The sequence below is a fragment of the Carcharodon carcharias genome, chromosome 12 (genome assembly GCF_017639515.1).
Source record: "Carcharodon carcharias isolate sCarCar2 chromosome 12, sCarCar2.pri, whole genome shotgun sequence".
Lineage (NCBI taxonomy): Eukaryota > Metazoa > Chordata > Chondrichthyes > Lamniformes > Lamnidae > Carcharodon > Carcharodon carcharias.
Window position 1 is genome coordinate 70,591,575 of NC_054478.1, and position 27,365 is coordinate 70,618,939.

Below are 27,365 nucleotides of genomic sequence, written 5' to 3' on the forward strand. Positions count from 1 at the left end.
GAGAATGTAGAAGTCATGCACACTCCCTGGAAACCGTGCACAGACCTGCAGGATGCATTTGTGGTGGTTGCACACCAGCTGCACATTCAGTGAATGGAAGCCTTTGCAGCTGACATAGTTCACCCCTTATTGTGATGGAGATCTGAACACCACATGAATGCAGTTGATCACACCCTGCATCTATGGGAAATCCGAGATCTAGGCAAATCCAAACGTTCTTGCATCCTGGTTGTCCTGGTCCTGGGTGAAATGCACAAAGTTGTGTGCCCTCGTGAAGATGGCATCTGTGACCTCATGGATGCAATTGTGGGTGGAGACTTGCGATATCCCAGAAAGTCACCTGTGGAGCCCTGAACGGAGCCACTGGCATAGAAATTGAGTGCCGTGGTCACTTTCACAGCCACGGGCCAGTGGATGCCCTCCATGTTCCCGTGGCGATAAATCCTGCAGTAGCTGGCAGATGTGACTGACCAGTTCCCTAGACTTGCGCAGTCTTCAGCGACACTGGTTCTCGATCATCTGTAGAAATGAAAGGCGGCCTCTATAGACACTGGTTCTAGATAGGCACCGACCAATGACGGCTTGATGTGGCTCTTCAGCATTGTGTGCGAGAGCCCGAGCCACCCCTTCTTCCAGAGGGTGCTGCTCTTCCCTCTGCCTGGTCAAGCACCTCAGTTGCTCTCTTCTCCATCGTCTCCGCAGTCTATACGCCACGAGGCGTACAACTAGTTCACCAGACTCCATGCTCCTGATGTACTCCTCCTGCAGGGTGAAAGAGATGTGTGGGTTAGCTTGGGTATACTAAGAACCTATCCTGGTTAAATCTGAAGGCCCTTTAACGCATTCCAGAGAGTGCTGGCCACAACTTGAATGGCCAGAGTTTAGTGCACTGCATGGCTGCCCAAAACCCCAACCACCTCCGCCCCACTCCACCTGACTGATTGGCTGCAGTTTTGACCATTGGACTGCATGCTGTGCTCTCAGCTCAGGCACAGGCATTCTCCTAACCCGCAATTTAAGGCTGCACTGTTAGCTTGAATCATAGGGGAGACTGGTCCAAACCGGGCAGATGAAGTGCATGAGGCTGTGAGGGCCTCCATGGCCAGCTTTAGCAAGGAGGTTATACAATGTGTCCAGTTATCCAACTGTTCTGTAGCCCACTAAAATGCTCATTAGTTTGCAGTCTGTGCCCAAGAGGTGAAAAGCTCTGGTGCATGGTGGCACTTGCATGCCTCTGCATTGCTTGAGTGGACAGATAAGCTAGAGGTCTGACTCCATGCGTTTCAATGTGGCTGCATCTGACCTCTGTCAGCTTTAGAGGAATTTTCACTTTATACAAGGTTTCCCTAATGCGTGGTCACTTCCCTCCCCACCACCCGGCACGTGCTTGTGCACTATCTTCAACAGCAGGGCAGCCCTTGCACCTACCACACCCCCCCCCCCCCACCCCACCCCACCCCCCCCACCCCCAATGTGCCTGAACTAAAGGATAGCTTTTGTCTCCACCCCCAAGGGACTTCAACCTTGAAGTCCAACAGGCGACCCAGGCGAGCACTGCGCAATGATACTCTGTACTCACTTCCGAGTTCCCCTCTAAGTGCAGCCCGCCAAGTGCATGCCTTATATATGCCGTTCTGAAATACATCGATGTGGGCGGGCGATCCAGAGTTGGGGGGGATTCCAGTGGGCTGGCCTTATAATGATATGCAGATGTATTACAATGAGGTTCCCAATGTCTAATGGTGTGAAACACAGCCCACCATTGACGGGCTGAGGGATGATCGCAAACTGTTTCCACAATGTCATGAAACCGATTTTTGGCCTTCTCGCCATATTGTCTGCTCATGCCACCGAACACACCTGACGCCAGCGGGTGCAGGCAATTCTGCCCCTAATGTCATCTGCTAAAACTGCTTTCTATTCCAGGAAAATAAAGATAATTCCCAGCTTTTTTTACGCCACCATGCACCTTCTCATTAAACTGTCTTCTTGTCCCTCCATCATTACATCAAACAAGTACAAGAAGCCCATGTCGTGACTATTAAGGCAATTTATTCAGCTGCCTCTGCTGCTTATCCCCTGTTCTTGCTGACCTTTGTTAAATGGGCCTTTTGTTAATTGAGTTTAGGCTATTTCAATCCAGTTTTCAGACATGTGTCCATAGTTCAAAGTTCCCCTTAATTCAACTTTAATTTTAGACAAACCTCATTTTGTAATTTTACTGCTATTCATATATCTGTTATTTAATTCCACAATGATATCCTTCTATTGCTACTTATGGGCCAGTTTCATACATAGTTGGGCTTGTAGGTATCCCTCAAGTTTGAACTCCTTTGCTGTTGTATTAAGTTATCTTGCTCCTCCAAAGTGTTTTCTTGTGAGGTTTTCTGAGAACTGGAATGGTTTCTTTGGAATGTGAATGAGGTATTGATGTACCCTTGCCCATATGAGTGGGACCAAATGCTGGAGCTATTATGTTGATTGACTGTGACACAAGTTAGGTTAGTTTACCTAAAGCCCTGTGAAAAATATTCCAGATATAAGGCTCAATATTATTGTTGGCAATAATACTAGATAAACACGTGCTTATATGACATGCCTCTATTTGGTGGTTTAGCCGAGAAGCTAACACCTTTACAATATACCAATAATAATTTGTAGCCTTTTGTGTTTATTTGGTTTTAGCTTTATATGGCAGGCAAAATTCAGACATAGTTTTGACCAGCAGTCTTATAAATCGTTGCACATTGCTCAATTATTTAACCCTACACTTTATTTTACAGATTTCAAACCTCTTATCCTGGATTTTGTAGTTGCGTTGCTCATTGCCAACTGGAAGTTAGCTTTGTGAGTATTAATTTAATTATTCCTTTTTGGCTGAGATTAATCGATCTCTAGAAACTGCTCAGCATACTTTCCAATACTGTTGCTGTACCAATCTGAATGAATTGTGTATGCACACTCATATCTGTTGGATTAAATACAGTACATCTGTCTAAACTGGTGAATTTCTACCATGTGTAGTGTTAAAGCTCAATGTGATTGATCTAATCTTGTTTAACTCTAGTGCATAACAAGCCCAGGACTATTAAGTTGCAATAAATACAAGAAAAACACTCTATATATTGGCACTTTTAATTTACTGAAAAATAGCTTTGGTTAACATTAAATTATTTGGGCACTCCTAAGGGGTAGTGGAAAATAAGATGTATAGATACAGGTTTTCTCATTTTCCACATAATCATGCCATCCAGCCAACTACATGAACCAGATATAAGTTTGAAAAGGGTTGAATTTATAAATTTAGATCTGATTTAATTTAGCTGTGCATGGCTTAATTACTGGGTGAATTTAACCCTTTAAACTGTTTTAGTTTGAGAGATTTAACCATCAGGCAAAGATTCAGACAGTGAAGTCGCATTACTTATCAACAATAAACTACAGACTTCATGACATCAAATGGATGGCTAATCCAGAAGTAGAAAGTGACCTCAATCCTTTTCATCGACAGGAATTCTGTCTCGGTCTCAAAAGGAAACTCCACTATCTGGGGCCCACACCAACAGGAATTCTGTCTCTGTCCCTGTGCCAGTGCTACACTATCCATTCTCTCACTGACAGAAATTCTACCTTTGTTCCCGAGAAAACACAATACAATCTGTTTCGCTTCACTCGGTGTTGACAAACAAGATGGTTCCCAAAACGCTCTCTTACACTGAATTCTGGCATCACTCCTTGCTCCAAACTTGATCCAAAGTTGTTGTTAATAGCCAATAATGTTGTAAGGGTTAATTTCATTGGCATTGTCCATTGCAAACATTGCCTTAAACCCAAGACAATGGATTATTTCAAGGTGCATTCTTTATCTTCATACTGCACAAGGGCCTTATTCATTAGGCCCAGTACTAGACTAGTCAAGAACAGCTTGTCTTAATAGCGGCCTCTACTGGATAGTGTAGATCCCTTTCTCACAACATGCTGTGACAGGGTGTTCAAACCTAAGACTTTGATTCTAACATAGGAATGTTCCTAGAAAATGCAGAAATAGATGTAATTTGACTTTCATTAACTACTTGAGCAATTACTTCTTCAAGTAATTGAGGTACTTCTAATAATCATCCGATGCTGGTTGGTTGCTACTTTATAATAATAGTGGTTAGTGTAACTAAAATGTTGCATCTTTTGGCAGCAGGCGTTCAAAGTACTAAAATGGCTTCTTTTAGATAAGGTTATTAGCACAAAATGAAGGCTTGACCTTGTTAGCCTGTTGCAGAATACAGCCTCTAAAAATGGCCAAGTTAAGCAGGCAAACTAAATCCCATTAAAATAAAATCTAAAACACAAGTCTGCTTACAAAGCTGTTCCTGATTTTTCTGACTGAGTCTCATGTGTGTGGATTCCTCATTTCACTAAGGAGGGGGGCTATTCAAAACTCCTGTATATGGCCAATGTAGCAAGCATTGCATTCTACTTCTGACAAGCAAAACTTTACTCCTTTGAACATGGGTCCAGGTTTTTCTGAATGCTTTGGTGCTAGTGGAAACTTAGATCTGTTAGACTAAAAGGCTTGAATTTTACCCAGAGGCAGTGGTCTCATCCTTTCCAACCCGGCTGAAAAATCAGGGATGAGTTTACCTCCACATGATCAGGAAGGCCCGATCTGATTTCACAGTTACCGGCCTTTTAATTGGCTCGGATCTAGACTTCTGCCCAAGAGTTTGCCCTCTTTACCTCTTTAAGTGCATTTGCCCTCCCTATCTCTTTTTTCTTCTTTCTGAATCCATTATTTTCTAAGACCTTCTGAACTCTATATTGAAATATTGAGGTCCATTGTATCAACCACTTTGGACGAGCAATGCACATATGCTTTATAATGCAAGAAATATTCAAAAGCATTATGTAATGAATATTTACTAATTCTGCATATCTAACAATTACTGTGACCCAAATAGGAGTTTTTCCCAGGTTTTTCACATGCATCATATATTAAGTTGTGTGGCAAATATATATGAATACTATAGAAAATCCTTCAATATATACTATAGGACCTGCAGTGATATAACTGAGAAAATGTATATTATTTGCAAAGTAAAGTTTTGCTGAATGGTAGAATGAATTGATTATATTAATCTGATTAATCTAATAAAGTCTTTTGCACACAATTGCTTATCAATGTTTATATTTTCATATAAGGATTTCAATGTAGCCACTTTCTATGTATATACATGAAAATACACTGGGAAAGGACTTTGGCTAATATAATGTATTCTGTTATCTTGGGAACTGCTCTTGTTTAGACACACAGCATGACAATGTGTGCCTTTAGCAGCTCATTAGTGGAGACCGCAGTGACGGGAAAATGTATTACAAGGGATAGAAAGGTGGGTTCATTTATGGTCTGGATTTGTCATTCAGGGTGAAGACTGCAGTGATGTTGTACTTTATGTAGAATCTCATGCGATTCTTTTCAGACTATTCAGGTTGCAAAGTTTGCAGGTATCTATACTTCAATTATCCTTTAGGAGATTCCTTTAGAAGAAGTAATACTTTTAATCTCATGTAGTTGAAGATAAACTATTTCAGTCTGCATTTACATTTTAACTTAGATGCCAAAAACAGTTCCATAACTATTACGCATGTACTTTTACATTGCAAATTCAAGTGAATATCCATTCCAAATTTAATATTTCTTCAGTATGAAGAAACAGAAACATCATTGTAGATAATTTCCCCACTTAAAGAAAAACAAAACAAAGTGAATATATCTCAATCAGGCCATATCAAAGCACTCACATTACATTATCTAGAAAATGGAGTTCGATTTGATACTGAAGCCTGAATTTTCACGCAGCCGGAGAGCCTCCCTGTCTGCACGAAAATGCCAGCAGAGGCCCGATTCCAGAAGTTCCGCCCCTGAACCTGGCCTCCACCCTTTCCACAGCAGGGGTTTGAATGGGGGCAGCTTATACATTGCACATCCATGGTTCCTGAAGACAACTGCGTATATAAATCTGCAGCTGCCTCTACTCTTGTGTGATTTTGGTGAGGTAGGTGCTTGAAACCCTAAGTGTGCAGATTAGACCTAGTAGGAGCAAGACTGAGCTCTGTGGCCGCATTTGTATAGCCAAGGTACCCTTTTCGAGAGGTAAGATGCCCTTTGGATATGGTCCTGGGACACCTTTGGGAAAGGTAAGGCACCCTTTGGGAGGGGGAAGACACGCTTTGGGGTAGGTCAAGTGCCCTTTGAGATTGTTAAAAGTTCGCATGAGTATACATGAAAAGTACATAAATTCTTTAGAACTGTAAAGCTGCCAGAGCTGATAAAGTTGTTAACGAACTGCTAAAGTTGTAAGAGAACTGTTAAACTCATTGGAACTCTCAAAGCTGTCAAGGGATTTAACTCTGCTGGTCTTTAAATTTAAAAGAAGTGTGGCCTTTAAAAAACAACAGTGCTTGATATTTTACTCTGTTTGTTGACATAAGGATTTATGCTGCATGGCTGATTTTACAACTAACATTATCACAGTGGAGTGCCTGTTAAATGAGTAGTTTGACTGACAGCTCCAAGTAGTTATAGAATAGAAATGTTTCTTTTCATAAGAGTTTAGTTGAAGGAATTTAAATGCATTGAATGTTTTTTTTTAATAGTAACATCATCAATAGGCACATCATTTTTTAATGCCAGTATGGCTCATGAAGTTTACCCATAGTGGGTCCTAGGTGTGTTGGCTTGAGTGCGTAAGGGCAAAGGGTGGTGGGTGGGGGACATGGGTTGGCATGAGTTGTCACTTTGTTGGCATAGGGACTATAAAGGGCCATGGGGATGAGTGGGGGGCATGGGTTGACATAGGGGGTATGAGGGCGATTGGGAATGCATAGATGGGCATAGGGTAGCATAGGGGTATGAGGGGCCATAGGGGTGTGTAGAGGGGCATGGGATATGATAGGGCCATAAGGGTGGGTGGGGGGCATGGGCTGACATGCATGGGGCATGGGGAATGTGTTGGCAGTTGAGGGAGTGTTGGGGGGATGAAAGGGCTGAAGGGCTGCTTTTTGTTTTGTTAATTTTTTCAGTAACTTCATCAGAGTGCCAGTGCACAGAGGCAAGCCTTCTCCAGCCCACTTCCACACCCGGAAGCTTCTGCACACATTCCGGGAGTGGTGGGCCCGACTTCTAATCCATCCCACCTCCCCCCATCCCCCCAGAAAGAAAATATAACCTCCTGGGTCCCTTTGTCCTGGATCAGGTTCACGGAGCAGGGAAATGTCCAATCTCTGCATTCCCAACCTGGCAGCAAAAATTTGGGCTTGAGTTTAGTTTAATGTATACCCCAGCAGAATAGACAGTCTTTTGTAACAGGAAATTTAGGTGGAATTTTATGGCCCTGTTGTGGCGGTGGCAGGTCCATAAAATGCAGCAAGCTGTTCAAAAGCCCATTGACTCTAGCTGGACCATAAAATCCCGCTGGTGGGAGGGGCCAAAAATTCTGCCTCTTATCTTTCCCTGCGCAGAGATACATTTTCAATTAATTCTTTATTTGATAGACAAGATATTAGATAGCCACAGTGAGCAAATGACAGGCAAATGAAGACAGGTTAGGTGATGAAGTACGAGCAAAATAAAAATAGTTCCTGGTTATTCCAGGATTGGGTACAAATTTATTACCTATCCTGAAGTAGTAGTGCCGAATGAGCCTGTTAAGGTAACCCCATTACAGAAACATTTGCTCAGGCACGAGATGAATCCCTGTAAATTTTGCAGTGTTTCCTCACCACTGCAGCTACATTTTGACAAATTGATATTTTAATGCCATTAGTCTTTCTTTTTCATTTGTTTGTCAGAAAAACGCAGAAGCAGCCAGTAAAGTAAAAATGGAAATATTCCATAATTACCTTGATTTCCTGTTAATTACTTATAGCTATTTAATAATGTTACTAAAATGTCCTGTTTAGTTTAATCATCTTTATGTTATCTTCATTGATAAAATATCAACATTGTGTGATGCCATATAGGTTTAGGCCAAAATATTAAAACAAAAATGCATGTCATTTATTAGTTATACCATTTGGCATGCACTTTTAATACCCAATATTCTTTAACATTCCTATTTTTCAAGACACTCTCTTTTAAAAAAAATTGAGGCACAGTTTACCACATTCTAACCATACTCTATGCAAAGAATGCTTTCCCAACCTCTCCTAACAGGGTACAGGGTAACAAGCTTCTGCACTTTATGCTCTGAACTAGTTAGCTACTGTTATGGTTAACATTATTTTAGTTTTTTTATATTTATTTGCAGAGATTTGAAATTGACCAAGAATTCAATATGTTGTTTTTCACTTGCAGAAACTAAAACTATATCATAAAAGTTTCCATGCACATTGGACAATGAATAGTCAGAAAATGGTTCCTGAGCCACCCTGCTGAGGCATTATTTTCAATATCTTATTAGTTATGTTTCAATCATTGAACCTGCTTTTCAACTTTGCCGAGTGTCCCAAGTTTTCTTAGTTGATCTTTCCCCGTTTTAAAAAAAAATCACTTTCCTGTACATAGGAATGGAAATGCAAAGTACAATTGTCCACTTTCTGAAATCAGACACTTTATGAAATGAGGAAACATGCCAAAAGAGAAGAAGGAAAATATAAGTATAGGATATGCAAAATCAAAATTATTGTTTTTAAATTAATATTATAATTTTATGAGATAGGCATTGATGGGCAGAGTTGTTTATCTAATGAAGATAGACCCACAATTTTGCCAAAATACTGTTATCTTTGCATAACCTGATTTCCCTCCTTTGTTTTTTGGAGCAACTTGCATTTTCCACAGCATGTGTTATTGCAGATATTTCCATTCCTTTTTCTCATTGCTGCTAGTGAATTTAGCACCAGTTAATACATTAATTAGGGGAGGATTCAATATTATTTATGCTGCATGTGTTGTTGAGCCTTAAGGAAAACCTTTTTAAAAAGTTATGCCAAATAGCATAAAACCAAGCTGACACAATTATTACAGAGGATGGCTGAGGAATATATGGTCATGCATGTGGCAGGTCCTGTCAAGGAAAGAAGACAGAGTAGGAGGACATGTCCTTTACTACATGTATATCAGCCTATTGCTGCCGGCTTTTCTTAGACTCCTGCAGGTGATCTTGTAACAGCCAATTTGTCATGTGTAGGTGTATTAGTCAGGTTATTATATCTTCTAGTCTCACACAGTGAATCCATTTTCTTGTAGAGCTAGGCTGACAAAAGAAGCCACAGCTAATTTTGTTGCAACTTTCAGATGGATTCAGAATCTACAGTTAATAAGGATTTTGCTGATACCAAAAAGTGTGACTACTACTGGTAGAGTTTCCAGTTTGGTGGATACAAGAGAAAGATATCTGGATGTTGAGTAGATGAGCTAGACCTTCTTCAGTTATTTATTTCTCCTTTGGATAGGTTTGACAAGGTTCAGTGAAGGCTTGACCAAAACATTCGGCAGATTCCGTAACCTGAGTCATAATGAACATGTAAGACTTTTATGGGTACGTAAGGGACTAGTGTCATATAAAGTAACCTATAGGAAGAAATATGTAAAGTACTACAGGTGTGCTTTTAAATGCATAAAATTATATAGGGAGGAGGTTAATGTTGAAGGATAGTGATGGGTTTTGCTTAGTTTTACTTTGATCGAAGTTAGGGCTGATTAACACTGATTTTGTAATAGCACCTGTTAATAAAATGCAATCCTCCCACTTAACCTTAATGCTACTTTCATCACTGACTAGACAGAGCTATTCAGTTACTGAAATCTGTGCTAACTACAAATTCATAGCTAGTTTAGATAAAATCCCACAATGTATCCTGTCAGTCTGGATGGCAATCTGAGATTTTTCCATCCAAGACTCTGTTCTTTTGTGTGCTTCTGTGCCAAACAATTTAATTGTCAACTCCTGCTTCTGGAAGAAAGTAGGATAAATGTTTTAGTCTATGGAAAAAAGATATGTTCTTGTATAAATCTTCAGAACATGCAGCTATGAAGATTGAAATAAATATGTAAAGAATATTAACTGTTAAAGGTGAAACTTTTCAGGAACAAACTCCTCTAAACCTATTCAGGTCCAAGCAGCTCATTCTATGAGGGTGAAATTTGACTATGCTAGCAGCATGGAGCAGTCTCACAGTTGATTTTTCAAAACACCCGATCTTCTTTCCACTGATGTTCACAGAACTGTAGCACAAAGTCTTTTTAAAGACAACTTTCCCATTCTCAATGTCACTTTTGCCTAGTTTGAAATTAAAATATATTCCAAGCAAATGAAAAATAAAAACTGGGGCAGAGGGAAATCAGCTTCCAATTCACCATGAACACGTTTTGTACTGCTGGCATAGACCAATTTTACCCCTTGTGTATTTTAAGCTCTGCAATCAGATTAAGGGACTCTCATTAATTGCTGAATTTAGAATTAACTTCCTGAGTAGAAAGTAAATTAGCTGATGGTGCCTTGAATGCAATCTTTCTGGAAATAATAAAGATCATTCAGCCAAATAATTGTGAATTTGATGTTGTAAGTTGCAAGTGCTTCTTTTTTCATTAAGGCTTTTCCTATCAAGAAATTAGTTCCCCAATCAAGCTGTAATTTAACCACCAACTTCCACGCTAATATAGATCTTGAAAGTGACCAATGTGCTTCGTCACAGAGCCCAAAGATGCTGGTTCATTCCTGATCACAACCATTATTCTGTGAGATGCTACTGAGCCAATGACCTTCCTGAATTGAGGGAACAGCAGAGGGAATGATGTATCAGTCCAATCTTTCATGCCTCCTAGTGGCCAGTTTCTTATTATTGACACAAGCCCAGCAGCAAACGAATATGTCTTTCTGTAGAAGCAGTAATGTAGATGTTTCCCTTTAGATATAGACATCTATGTGATTCAAGCCATTGTTTTCTAAGCCACGACCATATTCAAAGCCAAAATAAAGGTGAAAGTTAGTGTGTAAATGACATATTTTAAAAACATATTCTCTTGTTCTTTCTCTCAGTATAACAATACCTGCAATCCAAATATTCATTGAGACCACAATGCATATGATTTTCTTTTGCGGTTGAGTCCGCTTAACTGTTTCCTTACTTATTTGATTTACCAACCTGTTCTTCATACCTTTGATGTGGTCTTAGTAGAGATTAGGTTCCAAAAGAAAGCTATAATTTACGGTACAATTCTAATAATATCTCCATTCAGTGGACATTCATATTTGCTCTAATCAGTAACTATAACACAGATTCTACAATAATATCATATCTGGTCCTGAGTATTTTAAAAAGCAGAGTGTTAGTTTGAAATATGCTGAATAAATGTCAAGCAAATTTTATCAAAAAAGCTCCAGCCCAAAGGCAAAATTCTCTGTTTTTCAAGGAAAACTTCCTACCCCCTACATCAAGCCATTATCCAATCCTCACTATGACTTTGACTCCCTTCAAGATTGACTTCTATAGCTACCACTTCCAATCTAACCTCCGAACACACTTCCAGCATTAACTCACTTCTAGTTCCTCCTTCAAATCAAAGGAATAGAAGATCAGAACACAGTTGCCATGGTAGCCCAGCCATAATGCCTGCATAGGTTTTCCTGGGACCTTTCTAAATCAGAAGATCTGATCTTGTTGACACCGTTAGCCTCTTGCTGTCACGATATTATTAAAGAAATGTAGAGAAGAAAATAATTATCTAAGTACAGATAGATTTAGTTAAATATGCTAATCTGTTTGGAGTAACAACTTAGTTTGTGCGATATATAAATCAGAACCATGTTCCTTATCACATTTCGCACAGCTTGTACTTTCTCATCCTGTTTATACAAACGTTACTTGTCACTTATGTTCCAATACATATTTGATCTCACAACTATTCATCTAAATGAATGTTCAAAATATCTTTCAAGATATCAAAGCAATACCACAAATGGCTAACATTTTACTGCTTTCAAATATTCCTCAACAGAGGTGGTTACATAGGGCAGAATTTTCCCGTTGTCATGTGGGGGCAGGCCCCGCACGTCTGCACGTAAAATGATGCGCTGTGACGTCGGGCGATCATCCTGATGTCATCACACACCATCGCGATATTTTGCTGGGCAGCCGCACGATGATGTTCGACCCACTCCCGTTATTAATTAAAAGGCCACTTAAGACCATTGAGTGTTCAATCGATGCTGATTTTTTTGGCATCCATGCAATCTCTGGGTCGGCACACGGGTGCAACGGGCAAGCGGGTAGGACACATTTGTATTAACCTCATCCACAGGTGGGATAAGAGGGTTCACCGGGGTCGTGAAGTATTTATTGTTGAAAGTTTTTCAAACTTGCCTGTGTGATCTGCAGTACTTCAAAACACATACCAGCTGCTTTTTCTGGACTCTTAACCTTCAGGTCAGCACCCTGCGGTGAGGAATCTTTTCCGGGCCTGCAGGTCTCAGGAAGCCTTCCCTTAGCCTGGAAATGGGAGCTGAGCTGTCCACTGGAGGCAGATCCTCTGAGAAGGAAGGGAGGGCTAGACGTGGGAGGAGGCCAGGAGTGTACATTCAGCCTCCAGGGGAGCCACCTTTGGGAGTCCAGGCGCAGGCACAAGGGGTGTAGGGCCAACAGGAAGTCCAAGGCAAAAGGGGCCGCAGAAGACGCCACTATCCTGCTGCCAAGGTATACAGGCGGTGAAGCAGCTACCTCAATATGTCTGAGGTGCAGTGCTGAAGGAGGCCCTGTCTCTCAAGGGAGACAGTCAACTATATCTGTCAGATGATTGGCTCTGAGATCTCCGCTAACTGTGTGGGCGGACATCCCATGCCAGTGGCTCTGAAGGTCACAGCTGCCCTCAACTTCTGTGCCTCTGGCTCCTTCCAGGGTTCGGTGGGTGATCTTTGCGGTGTCTCCCAATCAGCTGTGCATGGTTGTGTCAAGCAGGTTACAGACTCTCTGTTCAGGTGTGCATTGACCTTCATCCACCTCAATTGGGACCAGGCAAGCCTGACACAGTGAGCCAGAGTCTTCACGGCCATTGCTGGCTTCTCCCGCGTGCAGGGTGCAGTAGACTGTACGCATGTGGCCATCACGGCGCCAGCAGGTGAGCCCAGTGCCTTCGTCAACAGGAAGGGCTTCCACTCCATGAACGTGCAGATAGTGTGTGATCACAGGATGCAGATTCTACAGGTCTGTGCAAGGTACCCAGGCAGCTCCCACAATTCTTACATCCTCAGACACTCCCAGGTGCTGGGACTCTTCAGTGCTCCAGCCCGGCTTGATGGATGGCTGCTGGGTGACAAGGGCTATCCCCTCAGAAGGTGGCTCATGACGTCTTTCCACCATCCAAGAACAGAAACTGATCAGGGGTAGAATAGGAGCCACGGCACCACAAGGGCTGTGGTGGAGAGAACCATCAGTCTTCTCAAGATGCGCTTCCGATGCCTCGACTGCTCAGGGATCGCACTGCAGTAACCCCCCGATAGTGTTCCGGTGATAGTGGTTGCATGCTGCGCTTTGCACAATCTTACGCTGGAAAGGGGGGATGCTGTGGATGATGAAGATGTGGACACAGTGGCTGTGGCTGCACACGATGAATCCAGCAGTGAGTCCGAGGATAAGCATGCACAGGGAATTGCTGAGGGGGTGGACGCTGACCCAGGCATACTCCAGGGAGGCAGGGTCACCCGGAAGGCTTTAATCCAATGAATCTTCAGCTAGCACACCACAGATGGACCTCCAGGAAAAGCCTGGGCTGTAGGCTCCATACTCGATACCTAAGTGTAAAATCTGCCAGGCTAGCAACAGTAACTAAGGGCCTTGTTAATAAAAGTTGAATGTCCAACAAAGCATTCATTGCAGTTTTGGAAACCATACACATGCAGAAGAAAAGAGGCACCCTCAGCCATGGCAACATAGCTGAATTTAATATGTCAAGCAAACCAACTTATTGCAAAAAAAAGACAATAGTGTTATAAATCAAATAAAATTATAAGGGCCTCATCTCGGGCTAACACAAAAGCACCAGTGAGAAACCCGTGGAGTGCCTAAGGTGTCTTATGTTTATGTTTCCGGGTGCTACGTATTGGTGCTGTCCCATTGCTCAGCGTGGCATCTGAGACAGCCTGCTAACTCTGCTATCCTGTTGGCCTTGATGACCTTGGTGGTCATGCTCTGGCCCATGGAGCCTGTGCCAGTTCCACAGCTGGCATCTCCCAGTCGTTGCAGCCTCACCGGATGCTACGGTCACTGGGAGAGCGACGGAGGAGCTGCCGCCCTCATCTGGAGCGCCCTGAGAGGTGCCCACAGAGATGCGCTGACGTGAGGTCAATGCCGATGTGAGGGCTTGCTGGTCAGAGCACATCCCCAGGAAGCCCTGACAGGTCTTCTGGAACAGGTTGTCCATGAGTCGCCACCCTCTCCTTGGCGGACGTATGGCGCTCAGACATGTGGCTCATTGCTTCAGCGAGTGTCCGTGTAGACTACTCCACCATGGAGACCAAGCCAAGCATAGCCTCATGTGTCTCCCCCAGATACTACCGCACACTCGGCTGCATTTCCTGCACCTGCTGCGTCACAGACGACTCCAGCGGCACATCATCCAGAGGCACCGACTGAGCATGTGCCTGGTCCTCTGCAATCCTCCAACTGCTGGTGCCATGGGCACTCTCTGTCTTTGCCAGCTCCTCCAGTGACTGTGAAATGCCCTCAGCTGTGCCTTGGGACACTAGCCGATGTTCTAATTCCCACCGAGGTGCTAGTATCTGCGCTGGTGCCTGCCTGATGGAGATGGTGTGACGCTGGTGAGGCTTCAGGCCCCTCAGGTGTGAGAGGGAGCCTCTGCTGCTCCTCCTCCTGGCCTTGCTCCGATAATGCTGAAAGGAAGAAGGACAGTGGATCACTTAGCGTGGAGACAATGATAAATTTCATCCCTGTCCCCCGGATCATTATGTGCTCATCCCTCCATAACCAATGGTCAGGCCATGTTGCAAAATCAAATCATTTAATATTCAGCAGTGCTATGGCTGTTGGGAGAACAATGCTGACCTCATTGTTGGGCATAAATACCTGACCATGGCACCCCAGCTTCACAGACACCATTGGACCTGTGTGCATGGTGCCTCTCCAGATTCAGTGCCTCCTGCTCGAAATAGCTTAGAATGGCGATCTGCACCTGGCCGTTGCCAGTCCTCGCACGCTCTGCCATGTTATGAGCATCCTTCTCCTGAAAATGAGAGAAGGGTGTTGATTCATGCAAATTGTGCATGGCCCACCCCAACCAGAGCGGGACATTGCAGGGCTCCAGTGCCTCCTCACCCCACTTCTGCTCACACAAAGATGCTGGACCTGCTCCCCAACTCCCCACCGCCCCCTTGGACACATGCTGCCTACAACCCATTCGGCACCACACGGTATATCCTTCCGTAGCAAGGAGGCGCAAGCACATGGAGTGCAGAGCACAGTGGATGGTTTGTTGCCACACCACCTTGAAGCTCCCCTCCCAGCATGTCATCACCCTGACTTGGACATGTACTGGAGTTCTAACACAACGCCTAGGTATAGCTCCTCCAGGTTGCCCCCAAACCAGTCATGTGGGACTCAGTGTAACACATGCTACGGGGGAAAAACACATCTCCTCATCACCCCCTCGGGCTGACCTCAGTACGGGCAGCAACTACTGGCCCATTCAGCAAAGGACAAATGCCATCAATGATTCAGTGCAGTCACGGCACTGACTTTGAGGGAGGGGAGGGGGGCAGCAGGGGCAAAAGCCGACCTGCTGGGTTAAATGACCAATACCAACATGGTACTCACCCTGCCAGAGCGCAACAAGTTGTTGAAGTGCTTGCAGCACTGGATCCAGGTGTGCCGCACTACGCCGTGGGAGCTCACCACCTCTGCCACCTCCTCCAAGGTACGTTTTGTCATGTGGGGGGCCTCCTCCTCCCCATCCTGGGGGACTAGCACCTCCTTCCGTGCTGCCACCCCCTCGAGGAGGGCAGCAAGGCAATCATTGGAAAAACGAGAGGCACACTGGCCCCCCTACCCTGCCCTCCGGCCTGGCCTGTCCCGCTGCTCTACCCTCCAGACTGGCCTGTTCCGCTGGCCTACCAGACTGGCCTGCTCACCAGACGCCCTCTGTTGTGGCCTTGCACTTGCCATTGTGAGCAACCTTTCCAAGGCTGCCAGGCCTTCATTTAGATAGGCTGCCAGGTCACCACTGGACCTGGTGGTCTGTGCATGCCCGCCGTCTGCACACTCGCACTATCCTCGGGAGTCGAAAAATACGCTGGGCAGGCCTTAATTGGCCCGCCCTTGTAAAACGGCGGCGCGGACCCAATCACAGGCAGCAATCGGGTCTGCATCCATCTGTGCCTGCTCCCACTCCTGCTCCGCCTCCCACCCCCTCCGCACCCCCTCCCCACCGCCCCCCCCCACCCCCACCCTGCCAACCAGAAAATTCAGGTCATAGTGTTTCAGGACTTTATTGTTTTATCAGATTTATTGGTATGTTGTAAAATTGCAGATGTTTCTTCATTGCAGAAAGATTTTCAGGTATCAGCATGTGCCATTCTACTTGTTTACATTACCTTGTTACTGAGCAGGATTATATATTAAGACACATATGCAAGTGATGGAAAATTAAACTGCATGTTTGTGTGCATAGAAAAACACAAAACATTTGTCTTTTAGCTGGGTTCCCATTAAGTAGGCACGTAAAAATATGTTGTATATTCATTGTGCTAATGTTTAAAGAAGTGTGTTTTGAAGGCTCTAAGTGCCTACTTAATGATTAAATTACTGTAAACTTTTCTTTGTGATTTTGATATGTAAGTCTCTAATTGATCTTCAAATAAACAAGCACAAAGGAATCTCTTTAGTGTCTCAGGTGAATAAGTTGTGCGCCTAATCTTTGAAGCATTTTGTGCAAATATTACTGGTTGAAATTCAGCAAAGCAAATTTTTGTAATTGTTGCCATTAGATTCCTAAAGAAAAACACAATTTTTCTTGAATATTTAGTAAAGATAGTGTGGTGATGGTACCTAGGCATGGTTGAAAATGAAGTAATTTTCAAAATGAAAAATACAAATTTGTCTCTAAACCAATATACGATGTCCCTAAAAATAATTTGTAGTGAAAAGAGCAAGTGAAGCACACTGGTGGCCTGGATAATTTATTACATCCCTAGTGTTTTGTTCCTTGGCAACCAAGCTTGATAACTGAGTGCCCTGGGATGATTACTTGCCAATCTCGGGTGTCTGCCATGTGCAAATAATGCTGCTCAAAGATCCACATGAAGCACTTGACGAATTAAAACTTGGACATAGCCCTTTGCTTTGTCTGTTTCAAATTCTTTACTCTCATTTTAATGCACACCCTGATGCCAACTTCTACTAATCCACAGAATAAAGGCAGAGGTCAAATAGTAGTTTATACATCTACAGAGATATTTCTTCCAAAATACTTGCTCCCATTGTGAAATATTCCACTGGACCAGAAGTTGTATTGCCTTGTCAAGTTGCTACTTATTATATCAAGAATATAAAAGTATGTTTTGGAACTCTAGCAGGTTACCCTGAAAGAGCTCAGAATATCTACAAATATGTACTTTTGTTCATTTTACAGTTTTAAATCTCCTTTGATTTATGTCAGAACCTAAGAAAACCAAAAGCTCAACCCTCTAAACAAAACAAATGTCAGAATTTCCTTCATGCTGTTTGTATTCAACATTTACAACATTAGCCACAAACTCATCCAGGCAACCAAGCTAAATGTCTGCCTGAACATTTTTTTTATCAAATTAAAAAACCACATCACTCAATACAGATAATCAAGGATATCTGACATTTTCAGTGATTATATTTGTGCTGTAGAGGAGGGCAGGGCATTTATTTTTAATGGGAGCCAGTATAAAAGATGGACTGTTATGGGTAAACATCAAGAGAAGCAAATGTCCCATTTTGTTTTCTAATACCAATCCATAATTTGCTTGGAGACTTGGGTTTACTTGAATAATTGCAATGTAGTCCTAATTTTATTTTGATATCCTCAATATCTCTATGGGTGAAAAATTTGAAAGCATATCAATATCTTAGTGAATTACATTTTGTCCTAGAATTTATACATTGGGCTTGCAGTAGAAGTAATGGTGAGACTAACAGCTCTCATTAGTAATAAATTGCAAATTGGCAGCAACCTCCCCTGACTGCTCATGCCCAGATAAACGTGAAAACCTGGAAGCTGCTGTCCGAGTTGCTTTGCTTCTTCAGTAACTGTGCAATAAAGATATCTCACCGAAAGATTCATCACTGAAATTTGTGAAGTTGCTGTACTTGCATAAAATATACCCACTAAACTCACCAGATAAAATTATATATTGAGCCTTCCAGTTTAAGTGCCCCTTTAGTGACATGGTAAGACTTAATTACTATCGAGCAAGGTGGAGAATTTTAACCCCAAAAGATAAATTGGTTTGGGTTAGGTGCAGGGTTAAAGAATTAAACGTTTGAATCCTGACCCCATTCCGATCCTAGCCCACTTCCAACCCCAACCTCTGGTTTTAACAGAAGTGAGCATCCAACCCACTCCCACGAGGTAGGTTGCCAATATAAATATTATAATATGAGTATGTCCATCATTTTTGTTCATCTTTTGGGTTTTCTGGGCATTGGGACATTTGCCAGCTAACCTGAGTCGAGAGACTGCTGGATCCAGAGGTAGGTGTCTTTCAACTTACCTGCTGCATCCAGTGTGTCTCCTTACCGATCCTTCTTGATCGTTCACCTCTCCCAAACCTTCAAATCTCCATCACATCCTCACAAGACCTCCTAGGCCTTTGACTCCTCCCTCTCCCTGGCCTCTGATCTCCCATTTCCCAAGCCTCCAATCTTCCCCCCCAGGTCTCCAATCTCCCAACTCATGTGGTCTGAGATCTTACCCTAAGGCTTCCAAACTCCTTCCAAGCCTCTGAACTCCCTGTCACATTTCTCTGACCTCCCCACACCATAGGCCTTCTAACCCCCTCCCAGCCCCTGATCCCTCAGGGTTTCAATCTGTGTCCTCCTCTCCAGTGGGATCGCCCCTTGCACCCCTGAACATCCTCCTGGTGATTGAGGAGCAGAGCTACCAGGTCCTGTGGCCTCATTTGGACTGCTCCCATCCCAATAGTGGCCGAACCTGTCAAACAGATTAGCTACTGGATTTGGAACCTGTTGGCAATGTCACGTGCATGAGGCATAAAACTTTGAAGTGTGCACTGGAACCGATGACCTTTGCTTTCTCGCATTATGCTGGTCTCTTGGTTCTCAGTAAGACAATAAAGTTAAAATTCCTCCCAACTTCTCTGGTACTGAAAATTCATTTTAACAAGTGTGGGCTCTCATTCCTTTAGATTTTAATTATTATTGGAGATCTAAAGTTAAAAAAAGTATTATTTAAACATTTTCCTTCTTTCCCATTTATTGCTTCCCTGTTGTAACCCAATCTTTCTTTCCCTCATTTTCTTTCACTTTTTCTGCCTGATGTGATGTTGAATTCACTATTCAAATTGACACTTCTAACTGAAGAACTTCAACCTGATTGGTTAAGGTGACGCAGACAGTTGTTTTCCCTGTTCACAAAGGAGCCAGATGCTCCAAAGAGGGCACTGCACTGTTTTGATGTTAGGCTGACATGAACTTCCAGTGCAAAAGCCCATAAAATGGTAATGATCAAGTATAAGTGTAACAAACGGCTGGTGATGTTTGTTTGCTGCTAACTGCAAAATCCAGAACAACGGTGGGATTTTCCAGCCCCACCCGCCACTGGGATCATCCAGTCCTGCTGAAAGTCAATGAAATTTTGGCTGGGCTACCGAATCTCCTGCAGCAGGTCCCACCACGATGGGCTAGAAAATCCCAGCCCAAATAACATTTCATCAATGTATATCCTGAGTGCTGCAATTTAGTAAGAAAGAGTTTGCATCTATATAGCACCTTTCATGCTTTCATGACTTGAACCCTTCCCACCTTAGATAAGAATGCCACCCCTCAGCCACAAATGCAGTGAAAGCAATCATCGGGCGCTTTCTATTATTCAGTGATCACAGGGCTTTTCCCTCATCAGGCAGGCTTGGCGGGGATGGGCGGGAGAGGATGGGAAGCCGACCGCCACCCATGATCAGGGCCGGACCGCGATTTCATAATGGTGAGCCAATTAAAACCCGCCCAGCTTGAAACACGTGCTGCAATGCTCACCATTGTGGGGAGCGGGGGAGGGGGGGTGGGGTGGTGGTGCAGGGGAGGTCCGTGTTGGAAGAGCTCCCTGAGGCACAAAGCTGCCTCAGGGAGAGGGAGAGCTTAAGAATTAAATTGTTAAAAAAACATGTCCCCCCCATGTGAATCTGCGCTGGGGCATGTTATTCATGAAATGTTTTAATTTTCATTTAATTTTTAATAGCTTTTGTTAACCTCATCTCGCCCGTGGATGAGGTTTCCTAAAAAGTGAAAATGCCGCCTGGCCTTTTCACCTACCCACCAACTGTAAAGTTGGACGAGCAATGAAAAATTTAATTCAATTAGCTTTTTAATGGCCTTAATAGGCTTTTTAATTGTTGGCGGGCACAGTGCGCCCACCCACCAAAATATTGCGCGATGACGTCGGGATGCTCAACTGACGTCACTGCGCCTCATTTTACACTCAAGCGGGTCGGGCGCATTCCCACCTGCTCAGCAGCTGCCCACTATCTGAGCCGTTCATTCAAAGTAAGACTAGAATTTTTAACCCAAGGAAACTTATACTCTTTTTTGTGATACTAAGGGATTTACAAGTTTGATCACTTTGTGCTAACCCACATATCTAAAATGTGATATATGTATCATTGTCAAAGAGTGCTTTTTCCCTATCAGCATGCTGCTAATCCTCAGCCAAACTGGTAATTTTGCTGCCAAACACAGATCAGCTTTTCCGATCTGTACGCTTTCTTACAGCCGTTTGTCAATTCACAAACACAGCAGCCTGTTCACTCATATCATCACTAAACATGATAATCTCTCAGTCATAAACCTTTCTGACCCTCACTAACAGCAGGCCATAAAAAACATAGTTTAAAATAAATATCAAATTATAAGTTGATCTCATGTCACACTTGTAATGTGAAAGAATATGTGATAACCCATTGACTATAGAATCTATCCCACACAAGAGCAAGATTCACATAACTCTTAAGGGAGGTACTCCTGAAATTGTCAGGACCATTCACTCATGGAATAAATGCTGTATCAAATGGCTTGCCAGTGCTTATCCTTTATGGACGTTTCAACAGATGAAATGTTAATTTATGATTCCACCTAAATAGCCTGAATAATTCAGCATGGCACCTCTTGCTTTTCTGACCCCATCACTTAGTTTACAATTTAAAAAGTTTTGACAGTTCTGTTGAATACCAGGTTTGCAGACATCAATGCCTGTTGGGATTTGCCATTTAGAGATGTTGTTGGGTTTGTTATAAGGATTCTGTGTGCACTCTACAAGGCCCCATTGCCTCCCTAATCGAACAATAACTTTTATGTTTTATTGAATATTTAAATTTATAATACTTCATAATGAATTTGAATAACTTCTATTGTGCATTATTTAACAACAATGCACATCTTCCCATTTATTATAGTGCAAATAGTATAGCTCTGATAAAGCATATTAAGCTGAAATGTGTTCTCTCCCAAGGGAAGTAAATTAAGATTGTGCAAGTTACCTTTTCATTGCCCTTTTTAATTGTCTTTTAAAATGCTTAACCCTTGCTGCACTGATTAATTTCAGTTCCTCTGTATGAAGTAATTCGAAACATTTTGTAATTCTGAAATGTTTCCCAAAACTCAAAATCATCCATTATTCCTGTTGTGTTGAAGTAATTTATTCTATTGCATTTACAGTTGCTTGATGCATTAAAAGATAATTTACCATGTAATGTTATTAAACCTGAGACTGCAGCAGACTTTTATAATGCTATTAATATATCAAGAGTAAATAAAATGTTTAGTGTTAGGCACATTAATTATCACTTTCATCTGAAACTGTTTAAAACTACCAAATAATTAAATGCGCTTTAATAAGATATTGTACTGAGAGAGGAAGGCCATTTATGAATTGCTAGAGGTATGTGGAGCTGGTTTTCCCTTGAGATGCTGAATTTATGCCAAACACCCTGCTGATTGTTCAGGAGGTAAAGAACCAATAGCAGCATGTTCAGAGGTTTAATTTAAAGTGTGTTTCTCACTAGGCTGCTCACAACACTTAATTAAACTCTGCTGTTTTGGCAATGACAAATGCTGTAGTGGAAAGGAAACCGAGTAGCAGTGACAGAGATGCTTTTGCTATTTCTTTCATGTAAGTTTGCAGCCGCATTTGAGCCAAAAGTAGGGAAATGCAAATATTGAAATAGAATATGGGATAATTTTTAACAGCAGCTTCTTTTATTTTTGTTTTAAATTTTAATTCAAAATGTTCGAACATTTTTCCATTGATTGGGAAAGAGTTTTTTGAAAGAAATGTTTTATAGTTCCTCAATCAGTTCATGATGAGTAGTGCTTTATGAATTATTGCTTTCAGTGCTATCTAATACTGTGGGCACATCTGTTGTAATTATCATTATTATGTTACTATTAGGCACTTCCTGGATAATTACAATTTACGCGATTACAGGTATTTAAGACTCATGACCTGTAATAATTAGGCTATTTAATAAAAAGTCATCAATGAAAATAGCAAGAATTCAAATTCAAATCCACACCAGTGGTAACTGGAAACTAAGAAATTAAAAAAAAGTAATAATTTGTGGCAGTCAGTCAAACAAGTGAAAGGATTTATTCTAGCTGATACTACCTTGCATTCAAGCACTGTCAGTATCCAAGTATATGATGAATGGTATTATATTAAAGCTCATCCAGTAAATACTTTACATTTGTGTACACTTTCCAGTGCCAGCAGATAGATAATATTTTTTATATTTCATTTTGATTAATATATTTATCCAGCACAGCTCATTTAGCAATAAGAGCAGCTAACATGGGCTCTCTATGTAGAATACTAAAATGAATAAAGTGAATAAAATAAAATGAATACATTTTTAAATAAAACCTAAAGTTAGGAAACAAGATAAAGTACATGTAGTAAAGTTTTACAGATGTAGGTTTGTACTTTTCCTCTACATTTCTCACAGTTTATAAAAATGAGATAATTTTACATTAGGATTTACAAACTTTCAGACTGAGGAAAGATTAGCTGAGCATTATTGTAACACAAATTAACATGTAGCTGACAATAAACAGGATAATCTAACAGAGAAATAGGAGGAAATGGTTATGCATTTGATTTATTGGGGCTAAATTTAAACTAACCATGTTCAACCAGTGGATCAAAGTGGTAAGTTTTCACCTTGCGGCTCATGTGCAAAACTGGCATTGCAACTCAGCCACAGACTTATGGAAATCCCTCACTAACACTTCCATTGATTGCAATGGAAATGAAAAATAGATAGCTGATCCACAATGCCATTGTTGCACACAAGCAGGAAGTTGAAAATATACCTTAAAGTTTCTCTCAATCTCTGCAGCCATCAAGGAAAGCTGTAGGTAATACTATCTTCAAGATTACATGATGCAATGTATGTTTGGTTTAAAGTAGACAGATCAGCTTCTTACCCTAAAAAGAATTAATTACAAAAAAACACATGCGACAGAACTACTAACTTTGATAACTTAGTTGAACCAAATATACTGGCCCTAAAATTCCACAGGTTACAATTCTGGCACTTACACTGGGATTACACCTACTGGTACCCTTCAATGCTAATCCAGTCAGTAAATGTGGGGTCGGGGAGGGGATCTAATTAGCCTGTAGCCAGGGAGTGCCTCTCAATATACTGGGATATCTGGCCTCTGCTGCCAAGTTCAGGTCAGCTGTGGGGTGGGTGGGTGATGCGATTGGGGGGGTGGGGCAGGGGTGAGAGGTGGGTCTGGAGGGGAGGACTGCAGTTATCAGAACACTGCCTCTAGGAAACACAGTAAAAACTAAATATTTTAGGATCTATCTTTGGGGATGTCCAAGACACTTCTCTGGACTAGATTTTCATGTCATGACTTGTGCTATTGAAGAGTCTGGTACTTTCACACAGTGTCATGACACCCAAAGTTACACCTGACCCCTATGAGACAGAAGATGCAGAATCTTGCAGCGTGCATGTCTCCAATCCCTCTGACAAATTTTAAAAGGCTCTGTATATATGGAAATGCAGGCATAGACAGGCTTCTTATTGCTCCTGCCATACTTTCACTGGAATATGACTTCCAGAAAGGCTATTGAATATTGGGTCTGCTCTGATTTTTTGTATATTGTTTTGTACAAGAAAAATTACTTTCAAGTTAAAAATCTGTATTCCATGTATAAAACACTGCATTAGGTACCAAGACTCTGAGGAGAGTGGGAATGTGATTGTACTATCTGCTAGTTGTTTAACACAACGTCATGATTGCATTTTCGTGGTGAAATGGTGACTTGGGGCTGGCAAAATTGGTGATTAGCTGTTGAGGCTTGCCAGTAGACAAGGAAATGGAGCAGGAGAGTATACTTCTTAGAATGCCTGACAGTGCCTTTTTAAAAAAAATTGTTATTGGGATGTGAGCATCACTGGCAAGGCCAGCAGTTATTTCCCATCTCTAATTGCCCTTGAGCAGATGGTGATGCACTACTTACAACTGAATGGTTGGCTAGGACATTTCAGAGGGCAGTTAAGAGTCAGTATTGTTGTGAGTCTGGAGACACATGTAGGCCAGACCAGGTAAGGACAGCAGATTTCCTCCCCTGAAGAGTATCAGTTTTTGCAATAACCCAATATGCAACGAGTCTAACGTTTTATTGCAGATCTCAGCTGCTGTGATGAGATTAGAATGGAATTTTTTGCTCTTCCTGTGATGTTTGGTGGTGGAGGAACATTTAATTGGGCAGGAGCGTGGCCTGCTGCTTTCCTGCCTCCAACCCAATTAAGTCAGTGCAGGAAGGCTTGTGAATGGTAAATGATGCTCACTTCAGGGCCTTATCCTGCCGCTGTTGGTATTTCACCAAGCAGTGGGTGGGGACTCGCCATGTAGGAAGCCCAGGGAACAAACAGCGTCGGAGTTGCATACAGGCATCTGGGGTGGGGGGGCTCCCTCATTTAAAGGCACTCAGTGATGACTGGGAGCCAACTCACTCCCCTTGCTACCGACCCTCTTTTCTCGCCTCCCCAACAACCCCAACATCTGCCGTCAATCACCTGTGGTGTGGTCCCTGTGATCCTGGGACTCAGGTTACTGCATTAATGGCAGTAGCCACTGCCTTCCCGGTGGCACTGCAGAGCAATGAAGCGCTGCTGGCCTCTAATTGGCTGGCAACTCTTGGCAGATGGGACCTTTGCCCCCGGGTCCTTGATCCTGGGGAAGATCTATCGCTGCCCAGTTAAGGTTTGCACTTAATATGGCAGGTCTTCCCAAGAAGAGGCAATGCAGAGATCTTGCTAACTCCTCTCACCTACAATAAACTCTGCTCCATTTCTCCATGGCATTTGTCTAGGCCTTAGGATTACTAGTCCAGTAATATTATAACGATGCTACCATTCCCCTTAAGCCATTCACCACAATAAGTTGCATATTTGATAGCCACTTTATCTGAGCTTCCAAATAGTCATTTATGATTTTAAGGGGTTTTGCCATGTGCCTGGTCAAACCCAGGCTCTTGGGGATATTTTCCCCTTGTCTTTACATAGTCAGGGACATTCCCAATGCAGAACAAACCCTGAACAGAGTCTAGCAGGAGAACAGTCAGGGTATGTAAGCAGCTTGCAGATATATTTTGGATCTCTGAGACTGGGTCCTTCTGGTCACTATATTGTGAGCCACATGTCCTGAATATGATGTATTTCAAAATCAGGGTGGTGAGTGACTTGGAAGGGGACTTGCAGGTGGTGGTGTCCCCATCTATCTGCTACCCTTGTCCTTCTGGATAGTAGCAGTTGTGGGTTTGGAAAGTGCTGACTAAGGAGCCTTGATGAGTTTCTACAGTGCATCTTGTAAATGGTAAACACTGTTGCCACTGGGCATCGGTGGTGGGGGGAGTGAATGTTTGTGGATGGGATGCCAGTCAAGGGGTTGCTTTGTCCTGGATGGTGTCAACTTCTTGAGTGTTGTGGGAGCTGCACTCATCCAGGCAAATGAAGAGCATTCCATCACACTCCTGACTTGTGCCTTGTGGACAAGCTCTGGATAGTCAGGAGGTGAGTTACTTGCCACAGAATCCCTAGCCTCTCATCTGCTCTCATAGCCACAGTACTTATATAACTGGTTAGTCCAGCTCATTTTCTGATCAATGGTAACCCCCAAGATGTTGATAGTGGGGGATCAATTGTAATTCCATTGAATGTCATGGGGCAATGATTGGATTCTCTCTTGCTGGAGATGGCCATCGCCAGGCACTTGTGTGGCACAAATGTTACTTGCTACTTGTCAGCCCAAGTCTGGATATTGTCCAGGTCTTGCTGCATTTGGACATGGACTGCTTCAGTATCTGAGGAGTCGCTCATCAGCGAACATCCCCATTTCTGACCTTATGATGGAAGGAAGGTCATTGATGAAGCAGCTGAAGATGATTGGGCCTAGGGCACTATCCTGAGTGACTCCTGCAGTGATGTACTGGAACTGAGATGATTGACCTCCAACAACCATAACCATTATCTTTTGTGCTAAGTATGACTCCAACCATCAGAGAATTTTCCCCTGAATCCCATTGACTCCGGTTTTGCTAGGGCTTCTTGATGCCACAGTTGATCAAATGTTGCCTTGATTTCAAGGGCAGTCACTCTCACCTACCCTCTGGAGTTCAGCTCTTTTGTCCATGTTTGAACCAAGGCTGTACTGATGTCAGGAGCTGAGTGACCCTTGCGGATTCCAAACTGAGTGTTAGTGAGCAGGCTATTGCTAAGCAAGTGCCATTTGATAACACTGTTGATGATCCCTTCCATCACTTTATTGATTATCGAGAGTAGACTGATGGGGTGGTAATTGGCTGCTTTAGATTTGTCCTGCTTTTTGTGTACAGAACATACCTTGACAATTTTCCACATTGCCAGGTAGATGCCAGTGTTGTGGCTGTACTGGAACAGCTTGACTAGGGGCACGGCAAGTTCTGGAGTACAAGTCTTTCATACTATTGCCGGAATATTGTCAGGGCCCATAGCCTTTGCAGTATCCAGTGCCTTCAGTTTCTTGATAACATAGAGTACATTGGATTGGCTGAAGATGGGCACCTGTGATGCTGGGGACCTTCAGAGGAGGCTGAGATGGATCATCCACTC